We start from the raw sequence: 12,727 nt of genomic DNA on the forward strand, positions 1-12,727 counted from the left end.
CCAACTGGTCTGGAAATTCTGTACTCATGGATCTGTTAGAACTTCCTGCCACAGCTGTGACAAATGGAGGCAACTAAAGCTTTCTGTAAAGAGGGACAGGAATTTGGTGTGAGAGTGTTTTGGAACTTGCTTTATTGCATAGTGCAGAAGTTTGAGTTTCTTTGTCTTCTGGGCGGGGCACGAACCTGTCATTTATTCATTTTCTGTTGATCTATTTATTCTGTAAATAAAGAGGGAGGATCAGAATTTCAGTCTGCAAAGCAATGCTCAAGCATGAGAAAACAGAATTCAAATAGGAAAGCGACCTTTCAGTTGCTTTTTCAGGATTTCTGCATTCCTTAGGCTTTCTGAGACAATGCAATAACAGATTTATATAGGCAATTTGGTAAATAGCCTCACTCATCTTGAGAAGAGGTGTAAGTGCTCTTTTTAACTTAACATTATAATGAAATAGGAGATGAATCAGGTCAAGGTGACCCACTCCYTTTACCAGAGCAGGTTTATCATGCTGTCTTGGAACATGGCTAGAAATAATATTATGCAACTTACTGAGAAAATATGCCACACAGCACCTTTGGAATCACAATCTAACCTTCAGACTGGAACAGTGTGTCTAGGGTGCTTTGTGACCTCAGACATATAGAAAATTCCTCCGGTTCCCAGTTGACATTTCAACTTTGGAGATTGCATCTGAAAATTCCTACTTCTATACACTTTGTTTAGCCTCCAAAAAGTGATTTACAAAATGACTGAGAAATRGAAGTRCCTTCTCCTTTTAAGTGATCTGTTTTGTGTTTATGAGAACCACATACAAAGTTAGTGTGAAGCTGCTGACCAAAGTTTTGTGGTTAGGGTTACAYGTGGCTGAGATCAGTTTTCTCAGTGGTTGCACACATGATACTTATGGTTTGCTTTTCATCCCTCTGTTGGAGATCTGTGGGGATTTTCAGCACACTTGTGATTCTATTAATGTATTTGACATATTTATGCAGTAATGAGGATGAAAGTTTTGGTAAAGTAAAACACTGGGCTTGATCCAGAGTTCAGGGATGTTTRCAGATATAATTAACATTATTAGTGTTATTTTTGGATGCAAGGTCCAGGAGGTGTTGCTGTGGCTGCTTTTTATGTAACTGATCAAAATTATTTTGATACCTGCTGSATTGGTTGGATGTGTTCTTTACCTTTCAAATTCAGCTGAAAGAAACATAACAAAAATAACTTAAATATTACTTTTGTATCAAAGGATACAAATTGAAATTCACATACACATGGAATTGAAAACTGCTCCTGATTCCTTCCAAACAAATGGCAAATACAGGGAAAAAAAATTTAGTCATTTTGGTTGACATGAATTTTCATTTTTCATTATATAAAAGTGTTTTCTTGAAAAATCTGCCCGCTTCAAATGTAGGGGTCCGTGAATGAATGCAAGAATCACTGTTGACTCAGCTATAATTTTTTGCCAGTCATAGTGAGTTATCCTGCTGGTTCCTGATAGGATTTTCATCACTAGCTTCTTGGGGCTATAAGGGACACTGTGCTTCTTTTGTATATTTAGCTTTTTATATRYTTATATTTYTATAYTTAYATAGATTTTATTTACTTTATATATTTATATTTTGTATGGTTAGCTGTCTCACATCAGGCCTTGGAGTATGTGATACCCTTGTGCTCAGAAACAATAGTGTGGTTATTACAGGCTGCTTCTGGTATTCTTACATAGGTCAGATTAATCTTTCATGTAGATGGGAAAATATCATTTTTGGCTGCTGTGTTTAGATTGCTGTTAAAATAGTTTCTCTAAATCATGGAACAGCGGTAGTTGTTAAACATTTCTTAACTGCTTTGTGTAAAATGTTGTCAAAACCCTCTTTTCATTGTCGTGTTTAGTGTAGGCTTCATTTTTCCTGAGCCAACTCTCAAAGTATTTACCTCCAATGGTTAGTGTTTGCTTTGAAGGTTAATAAAGTGCTCAAGGAATGATAATTAAAGCTTTAGGAGCCTTAATATTGGCACTATGTTTACCTAAACCCCACAAATGATGAATTATAGGAGGCTGTGGTTTGGCCACTAAGRTTACTGTGCTTCTACTACCCTTTGTTTGCTAGGGAGGAGCTTAGTTGTAAAAACAGATGTAGAATATATTTTTCTGATAGCTGAGATGATGCAGAAGCTGAAGCRTTCACAACCATCCATCTGTTCTAAAGGTTCTCATTTTGCCTTCAGAAAAAACTTGTGGATTTGTTTTTCTTGACTTCTTGACATTACTTAACTGTTTTCTATGAGTTAAAATTGCTTGTGCTGGAGAGGTAGGAGGTGTGCAGGTTTGCAAAGTACAGTTTCAAAAAAGAGGTTTTAGTAGAATCTTTTCTCGGGAATGTGAGAACTTAGAATGCCAAATAAAAATGTCAACTGAAACTTCACAAAAAATAACAAATTCTCAGCTTCCAAATAAACTGGTTTAGATTTTTTTATTATTATTTTTCACAGTAGAAACTAGACAAAAAACAGTTTCTYCCCTTTTTTCCCAATACTCACCTTATCCTTACCTTGTCTTAGATTTCAGTCTTAGTTTATTCATTCTCCAGGCCTGCTTTCAAAAACATCCCTTAAATTTCTTCTTCTAGGGAATTCTTTTAGGCTGTGTGGTTTTTAGAGGTGCTGCTTTACTTTCTGTTTTAGACAAATTTTATTTTTAACTGCTTCTAAGAATAAAGTGTATTGAACATTCAAATCCCAATATGTCATTCAAATAGTTCGTTATAATTTTAAAATTCTGTTGGTTCTTGGCACAACTCAACTGCTGCTTCAGGTACTTTAAACTGAGAAACCCTGACCTTTTTTCCCTTATAYTCAAAAACATCAAATCAATGTTACTATAATAAAAATAATACATGTATTTTATATATTATTTCATTGCAAGTGCAGGGGAAAATAAAACGTCCGAAGAACCGTGCTGTCCTGAATTAATATGGTGCTGAAAAGCTGGTCTGAATTTTTTTTTTTWWAAAAATTATATGAGAGATGTCAACTAATTTCAGTAGTCATAAGTAATGCAAGAGGAAATGTGGAGGAACAAGACTTGTGCTAAGAGAATAATGTTCCCCCAAACTGAATCCATTTAAGRTTAGTTTTGCCCTCCTCCCTGTCTACTTGCTCCTCAGAATGTGATGCTTAACTAGAATCACTGCAAAAACTGTTTTCCTGCTCAGTGCTAAATAAAACTAAATAAATCCCCAGTCCTACAAACCTGCATAAATTTAGCATCACTTCTAAAGTTCRCAGACATAAATTTTCCATTGAGCAGGGTTTACTTTGTGGCACCCAGAAGTGATAGCCTCATGCAGATTGTGTTAGTCTTTGTCTCCCATATGTCCGGATTCTTCTCCAAGTATTTGTTTTCCATGCAGAAGATTAATCTGGATAGCATTTGAGGAATTTGTGCTCACATCTGAGGATGCATTGTGTATATATTATATAAACTGGTCCTGAAGCACATCAGGTGTGACTCTGAGGGGGCTTGGCCAGCTTTGCACAGTGAATCAGTGCTCGGCTGCATTGGTTTCACTGAATATTTGTGTCAGTTCAGTGGGCTCAGTTCTTCCAAGGACAAAAACAGGTACAGTTCTACCAAATATTTTGGCTATAAACCGTATCTTCCAAGCTGTGCCACCTGTAACAAATCTGTAACCATACCTCCACAATGATGGTGACAGCAGTGCTGTTGTAACCATTTTGGGAGCTGCCAAAGGTTATTCTATTCCCTTCTCTCCTCGCCTTGTGGAGTGTCTGTAAATTCACTCTAAGTTCAGAACATTGGGTAGGACTGAAGCTGGGAATGTGGGATCAAGCACTAAAGACTTGCAGTAAAGGAGAGAGATACAAGGAGCAGAGCTGTTTGGAGAAAGCTGGGAGGATTAAAATTTGGGAGGCTGCAGTGGGATTGTAAGAGATGTATTGCTGTAGTTCAGTTTGAAGAGATAAGGCTTGCACAGGTGGATGGAAAGAGACAGTTGGATGGATGATTTCCTTTTGATGACTTTGTTCTGGTGAACTGAACAATCTCCGCTTCTCTGGCAGTGATACATCAGGAAGTGAGTCCTGATCAAATTATATTTGAGAACCTGACTTTTGTATTTTGAGTTCAATCTTCTTTCTTGTTGTCTGTAATTAATAAGCAACTCTTTTCTTTGTGCAGTGGTTAATACATTTTTAAATAAAATTTYGTTCATTTTTTTAAACATCTTAAAAATAACAGTTGTTTTCAATCCATGCTGTAAAGAATTTTCTTTAACCTGCATTTTCTAATGTTGTTGTCACTTCCTTATGCAAAATATCCATTTGTTTTTCTCTCCCCAAACCTTTTGCCTTAGTTGACTTTGATCTGTCACCATTTGGATAATTTATGAATGATTAGGGTGTATCTTGCTCTGGTTACCTCTATAAATGAGAACACTCTGTTGTTCTATAGCGTGTCTTCTGGAGGCTTTTGAATATGTATGACAGCAGGACAGTTTCCTGAAAACATCTTCTCTGAAATGAGATCATCTTGACTGTCCTGGATCTGTTCTGTGGGGGTTGTTTGTTTGGGATTTTTTGGTTTTTGCTTTGTTTTGTTGGTTTTTTGTTTGTTTGTTTGTTTTAATCTAGTAATCCATTTAATATAACAGACATGCTGAAAAGAAGTTTTCCAAGACATTTTAGGACTCAAATTATCCATTTGCTGGGATAAGGAATGCAGCATTTTTAAAGGCAGCATTTTCTGCTGGCTTTCATTGATCTGGTTGGAAGCATACTGCCTATACCTGTGTTGCAAACAAACTGACAAATGCTCTTTTAATGAAACCCAAATATATGAAATTTAAACCTTTATTTCCTCATGTCACTGAACTAGGGAAAGTCATGCAGGAGCCTATTTAAAAAAGAAATACTTGTTTCTCTGAGGGAGTTAGCAGTGATTCTCAGGAAAGTTTGTGTTTTCCTGTGATCTGTGCTGACAATTTCTGAAAGTCAAGTAAAACGGGAGACCAAGGTGTTTGGCTCTGTTTATTCAGCAGTGTAAGAATGTCTTGTGATATAAAAGCACTGCTCTGGCATTAACAGAACAGCAGAGCCTGCAGAAAGTCCTTTGTCTGAGATTGGAAATAAGTTCAATTCTACATGTAATAGTTTGTGCAGCACTGCCAGAGTCACTTCACTGGCCCAGTAAAGGCATATGAGACCGATTAAAAATCTGCACTGAGGAGTTACTTTACTTTTTACAGAGCCCCACACTGGCTTTGACTTTCCGGTCATGCCAGAAGGAACAAATATGATGGCAAAACAAATATGTTGGAGATTGAGTATTTTATTTCTGTATGCAGAGAGTTGGGCCCAGCCTAAAAATAACAATGCTTCCTGAAAGCTTTATGTGATGCTTCATATAGGAATTTAAGTTCACAAACACCCTTATGCCTTAGAGATTTATCTGATGTTCTCTTTTCTGCTCTCACAGGCAGAGGTGCTTGAGATGAACATGTGCTGTTGTGAGAACCAGTGTAACGACTAAGATAAAGATAAAAACATTCACAACTTTCAGGCCTATCCCAAGTCTCACAAAGCTGTATGAGAATTTTCAAGTACAGAACTTGACTGTTTTTTTTCCAAACACTATTTCCCCAAATCTCTGAGATGTAACAGAGCAGGGAGAGGAGGGCTCTGTGAAAGGGGAGAATGTTTAGGGGACCCATCGTTTTGCAAGAGGAAGGGCAGCATATTTTCTAGTGATGGTTTGAGACATCCAAATTGTCCTCATTTTAATACCTTTAATAAAAACTGAATAAAATGTGATTAAAATTTAAGAAATAACAAAATGAAGGAAAAAGTTAGGAGAAAATTAAATCCCCTCTGAAAAATAATGAGCCAAATGTAATTAGATTCCTGTACTGTTTCAATATATCTCTGTTCCTCACCCCAGCACATGTAAATAATCTCTGGTGTTCTATGGGTTTGAGACTTTCTAAGGCTGCCAAAGAACAGCTCTTTTGCTGCATCTTSTTTTTTGATCCATAGGTGTCATCAAGTGGATTTTTCACTGGAAAAATCTGTCAAGAATATTAGCATGATTTCCTGTAAGGTTAAACTAGATAAATAAATAAATTACCTAACTAATTAAGCTTAACAAAGGGTTGTGAGTAAAATCTTTGCTAAATTTTAGGTGTGTATGGTTTTGGGGGTGGCTATGGCATGTGCTGTGACTGGTATGGGGATGGGTGATACMGATTTTACATAGCATTGTTAAAAGGTGAATGGGCAGGTTTGTTACATAATTCAAATGTAAAAAGAAGTTTAGAGTTGCAGTTATCTCTTTTATGAAAGGCTAAGGGCTTATTGGCTGTTTTAAAGGTTAATTACTATGCATGAGTTAATTACATTTCTATGAGTTTAAAGCCAAAATTTTGTATTGTGCTTCTGTATTTGGAGCTGTATCAGGAGCAGTGGCTGTTCTGCCAGCAAATGTTCACATCTCTTCTTTGTTTTTTTCCCAAATTACTTTAACTGGCACATCACCACTGTATTTAGCTGTACTGGGTAAGTGTGCATTGAAACAATCTATTCTGGATCCCTCCAGAGTGGCTCTTTATGCAAATTACTGGATTTTTGTCTGATGGAAGAAACCATTTTTGGAAAGCAGAATAGAAGTGCCTGATTGAACAGGACAGAAATGAAGATTTTTCCAAAGCAGTGGAAAGTTCTGATGTGAACAGGACGTTTTAAGAAGCTCTGTTTCTAACTAGAAAGGTTAAAATGTTGAAATAACTGAAAAATGTAGATTAAAATATCTCAGAATGATAACAATTTCCCCATTCTTGTTGGCTGTTCATTAATGCTATAGGTTCTATACAGCTGCTTTACTTGAGGAAAGTTTATGTTGTAATAATATTTAAAGTTCAGTGAAGATGAATATTTTCAAAGAGGAGGATAAACATTATTTGCTGTAATTTCCTAACTTTCTCAAACTTTTTCCTTCTAATTAGCTTGTTAGGTTTTTTAAAAATTTCCTTTTTTTTTATTTTTATGGTTACTATCTGCCTTCTGCTCTGAAAAGAGTCTCTACTTGTTAAGAAAGCTCATGCTTGAACTCTAATGCAAATTTGATATCGTCAGCTCTCTACAGCTGTTCTAATTCTGACATCCTCCATCTGCCTAAGAAAAAAAAGCCACAATTTCTGCATTTGTACTGCCTTGTCGGGTATACTCTTCCTTTTTGTTTCACATTAATTTTTAATCTTGCTTCTTCTCCACATAATCTTTAGCTTGCTGWTCTGGCTTCTCACTTTTTCTGTTATCGTTCTGCTCTCAGATATTTATTTTGGATGTGAAAAGTGTGTTCTCTTGAAAGATGTGATACTTAATGGCAGTGTTTAGTATCTGTTGCAAGATGACTCCTGGGAAATGTCTGGSAAAMWKTTTSCCAGACATCTGTGGGTTCKGAGTCCTCCCCTGAGCCACTCAGGAGAGCAGAATTGGAGGATGGCAGATTAATAAATCTCGTGTTGCCAAGACAAGCAGAGAAGCTGATGTGTTAACATGCAAGGACCCGTTTCAACATTCAAGGAGAAAAAAAACCCCACACAGATAAAATGCTAAGTTTTGCTAACACTGTGATRGAAATGTCTTTGTAAAGATATTTGTCTACTGACTTTGTAACTGAAGGTCAGGGGGATTTTGTTCTCGTAAACACAGGCATAATTCTGAGAAAAGAGTYACTGGCACAGAATTTAAAGAAAAAAGCTGTAGTTCTTAGTGAGAAGAGAGATACTAAATTTTGTGTATTTTGGAGTTGGAAAATAGGTGTACTTCATCAGGAGACACTGTATGCAGTAAATGTGGAAGTGGGGAGGATATATTTCTCAATTCATCCATCTTTCTCTTTTGAAAAGGTCATGTCTTGACATTATGCCTCTCCTGCACTTTATATGCATAGAATGATAACAGGCTTTGAAATACTGCTTTGCTAAAGAACACTCTGTACTTGGAGTTATTACACAGCAATTTATAATGGATTTTTTGATTCATAAACATGTTTACAGGCAAGTGACAGCWGTGGGGGAGTGCTTTTTTAATGTAATTTTTTTTTTATTCTCTACATATTATCTGWAAAAAGGACAACCCCAAGAAAGCGTAGGGAAAAATTTGAAGTGTGAGTATGGAAAAATATTTCCCTTTACAGTTATTATGAGTAGCTCTGTGGTCTGTGAAAGGCCCTATCAGTCCTTTATCAAAGTAGCYGTGTATCTTTGATCTCTGCTTTATAATGGTCTTTTAGCTACAGATGAATGTAAGTTGCTGCTGTATTCAGCATTGGGCATTATCTTGAGGCTCAGAAAGATTGGAAACAATGGCTCTGGATTTTTTTTTTTTTGGTTCAGTGTTGCACCATGCTGACAAAAATCAGTTGGGTTCCCACTCTTAAAGTCTTTTCAATCATCTGCAGCAATAAATAGGACATGGATGCATGTTGGTTTGTATTAAAAGTAGATTCTTTAAAAGAAAAAAAAAGCTGCCTACTAAAAGTTTAATACATTTGGATCAACTTTAGTTTATTATTTAAAATGTGTCTATTTAAAATATAATGTAGGGGGGAGCAATCAATGCTGATGAGGGAAACAAGCAGGTGCTGTAAGCAGAACACTGAAATATTACATCTTGGCCGCTCAGAAGGTTTATTGACCGACCACAGACACTCTAAGCTGAGATTTAACACTCAGCCCCAGGAACGTGTGGTGCTCAGGATTTATGTCACTCTGTGACCCCACAGCCGGGCTGTGTTTAATCCTTCTGCACTCCCAGCACTGTGGGAATGACTGCTGGCTCTGGGATTTTTTTGGTGGTATTTACAGCTGTGGCCTTCACTGATACCATATGTGAATGCTCTGCTGGTGGTCAAAGAGTTCTATGCAGGCATCTTTATTTGTGCTGTCACTTTTATGGTTTGGGTTTTRTAAATTAAATGATGTGGCTTGGCCTTCAAAGCTTTCACTAATGATTGGATTTAATTTATCTCATTTTCCATCCAAATTCTTTGCTAATTTAGCTTTTCCTAAAAGGCTGTTTCTYTTTAATCAATAATATCCATTTATTTAATGTCCCCTGCTAGTTTTGTCCAGTCCTGGAATTACACTTTTCCAGACCTCTGCAATAATCATGACATTGAATGTGCCAAAAATGAAAGGGTATCATAGAATTGATGTTCTAATGGTCTTGGGAATTGTAAGTTCCAGTCTGCCAGTTATTTACACTCGTCCATGGTACTTGGAGCATGACACAAATGACTAAATAAATACCAGATTTCTGTGTGTAATAATGCTTAGAGAAATCTATTTACAAACAAATAAACAAGCAATATGTATTTCAGAGAGGAACTGAGAGAGGGCCTGAAGCAAAACTTTGAAAGGAAACTACAATTTTATTTTTGGCGAGTGGCACATGGATTTTTTTTGCATGCTAAAGTTCCATTTTAATGTTTATCATGTTTCAATTTTCTTAATTCTGTTTCATTTCAGTGAAATACAGAGATGCTGATTCAAAAGAACCATTTGGCTTCTCTTTAAGACTCTGGAGTTCAACTGTTGTAGACTTACTTTAGGCTTTGCTAGCTTTTAGTCAAATCCAGTCAAGAAGTTTGGTATCTAAACAAAACTGTTCAAGCCTTTGAGATGGAAAAGTGATATTTTGGGATTTTTTTTCTTCGGTGTTTGGGGGTGATTTTAAATAGCAACATAACTAAATTATTTGATCAGGTCACAGCTGTACTCCATAGATTTCATTCATTTACTCACTCCCGTCAGCTTTTCCATCAGAACATCCCAGTGGTCTGGCCTGGATTTCTGGTGTCCAGCACAAAGCTGAGGGTGTGAAGCTCTCACTGCATCTCTCAGGCTCCTTTGGTGACAGTGACAAAGCAGCCTGTGCTCTGCTGCCTTGTCCTCATGTTTATAAATCAGCAGTTGTTGTGGTGGTTGCTTTGCTGCAGATTTCTGCTGACTTTGGGCTCTGTAGCTCCAGAACATGGAGCAGCAACCGCTGCCTGTTTTCTGTGGGGAAGGTGTGTGTGCCATATGTCTGTGTGTTCCACAGGCAGGAGAATGAGCTGCTGTGATAGACTGGGAGTGTGCTGCCATCCCCCTGTTGTCAGATTGCTGTCTCTGTGTGGAGGGGGTGTCTGTGCTGCGCTCCTTGCCTCGACAGAAACAGCTTTTTCTCCCCTTTGCATCTGGGAATGTTGTTTGGGAAGTGGTTTCCCTGGAACAGCTTTCTTTGTTAATTATTCTTTTAACCCTAAAGGTTCTGCTGGTGCTTTATCACRTCCATATTTTCGTTTGTTATTCACCCATGAATAACAAATAGTCCTGTCACAGATTTATTAAATATATATATATATGTATATATGTAATATAAGTCACAGTGAAATCCAAACAATCCTGAAACCTGCAAGTCAGCTGTTTCTATTCATRTAGATGTCAGGAGGTCTCATGGAGATGCTGGAAGTTGACTTAAATTCTGTCAAGTTGTGATTATTTGTTTGTTTTTCCTTCTCCCAAGCGCTTACGCAGGTTTTGTTGCTGAGATCCTAGTTCTGGCACGTTTATGTGTCAGCTTATTATGTTCTTTTGTGCATTTGACTGAAATTAAGAAACTCAGCGTTATTTTCACCCTCCTGCTCTGAAAGGTCTGGCTCAGTGGGCTTTGCAGGAGAAGTCACAGTGATAGTCACAAAGCATGGGCAAGAGCTGTGATGGTTTGTTCAGAATGTGGGAGGGAGGGTTTGGTTCTTCCCAAAAATAAAATTTCTCTTCTACCTCCTTGGGTGGGTACAGTCAGCACCAACTTCACTGCAGAGAGAGAATTCTCTGCCTGTCTGTCTTGAAGTCAGTCTGTGTGAAATTCAGATTTGTTCTGATARCAGAGCAGTGCTCTGATATTCAGGTAGCATAATAATGCAGAAAAAGCATGACTGATGGTCAGGACCATGAGGACAGAGGTTCTGGACTGCTCCTGGTGATGTTCATGTAAGTTTTGATCTTTAATGCTCAACCCTGTGTTGTCCTTCTCCTGACTGGCTCTAATTGATTGCACACAGAAACCATTTATCCAAACAGTTCCCTGTGCTGCAATGCAATGTTGGTATTCAATACAAAAAGTGACCAGTATTGAAATAAAATTATATCCCCACGCTTAGTTGATATAAATATATTTTGCTTCTGCCACAATACCTAGCTGTGACTGAAAATCCTCTTGAAATGCCTCTGCTGTTACTGAAGGAAGAGTTCTTACTGTTATTCTTGAGGCTCACATCTTTTTTTGTTTTTTTGTTAGGCACAACACAGAGATGTCAGGTATTTATTTCTTTGTGATATAATTTCTATTTGTGTCAGCACTACAAGATGGTTTTGCCTTGCACTCCTCCTGTTGTGAGAGTTTTGGACATTTGAACAGCTGATATAATATCTGATACAGTCAGAATCTGTAAAGTTGAAATAAAAAAAATACCTTTAAGCTTTGCACACACCCTCTGAGTCAATACAGAAATCACTTGTTTAAAATGCTGATTTAAGTAAACATGCAAATGGAGCTTTTTCTACCTCCCACCATCAGGCTGGATAAGGTTAAATACCAAGATTCTTCTCTTTATTCTCTTGGGGTTTTGTTTTTGAAATCACTAAGAAGCTAAGTTTTGAACACGTTTGTGAAACCAAACTGTAATTTACTTTAGTCAGAGTCAACATCTCTGCATATGTATTTTTAATGCTAATTTCTTTCCCCCAGACAACACACTAAGCTAAATTTGAAAATAGYTTCAGCTAGCCTGAGATCACTTTGGATGAGTGCAGCAACACCTTCAGTCATGTTAAATGAATGCTTTGACTTCTTTTATTTTTGCRTTTCTTTTGTTTGTGCTGCTGTGAACTGGAACAAGAATATTAATACTGCATGTCCACTCTTGCYCCTGGTTATTTATGCATTTTTACTATTGAAGAGAGTAAGTGTGCCAAGCAAAATCATTGGATTTCTGCCAAATAAATGGCCCAACAAAGGAGYACAAAGCCAGGAATAAATGGGGCCTCAAATTAAATGCAGGCAAAGTGATGTGGGCCTTGTGAATCACAATAGTGGGACAGTGTTCATCATCTCAGATTTATATGGACAATATTAGGGAGTATTATGTCGACTGCAGACAGGAAACCCACATTTCAGYGGGAACATTTCTGAGTAATAGGGGAATGTAGAAGTTAAGATATTAACATTTGACATATACTTTTACATATCTTTATATACCTTGAAACCATGTGATCTCTCTTTGCTTCAAGCTCCAATTTTGCAGTGGTCCCTCCTAATAGGTTTTTTTTGATTCTGCTTCATTCACTGCAGGCAATGCAGGCTCATTTGAAGTATGAAACAGTTGCAGTTTGTATTTCGCCCTCTTAAGAAAAACCATTCAGAGACTGTAACTTATAACTCTCAAAAAAAAAACCCTAAAGCAAAATAAGCTTCTGAAGCTGGTTTGTTCTTCTCCTTTCTGACCACTAATTCTGGAGCCAAGRAGGGGAGGATCAGCTGTGACATTTGTAAATGATCACCATTTCAACACTTTTATTTTCTTTAGTCTGATGTGTAAAAATCTTGTGTCGCATCAGGGTTATGCCAATTTAAATTGGTCTGATTTTTTATTTTGTGGTGTTTT

General features: G+C 37.2%; 1 protein-coding gene across 12 annotated transcripts in view; it reads left to right on the plus strand.

Annotated features, from left to right (window-relative positions):
* The window catches only part of LOC130577361 (neurexin-1-beta), a 647,097-nt gene that overhangs the window by 219,673 nt on the left and 414,697 nt on the right, over positions 1–12,727 (plus strand). The gene's annotated exons all lie outside the window — the stretch shown is intronic.

Source organism: Malurus melanocephalus, unplaced genomic scaffold (assembly GCF_030028575.1).
Source record: "Malurus melanocephalus ecotype Western Australia unplaced genomic scaffold, MMel_1.1 scaffold_175, whole genome shotgun sequence".
Classification (NCBI taxonomy): domain Eukaryota; kingdom Metazoa; phylum Chordata; class Aves; order Passeriformes; family Maluridae; genus Malurus; species Malurus melanocephalus.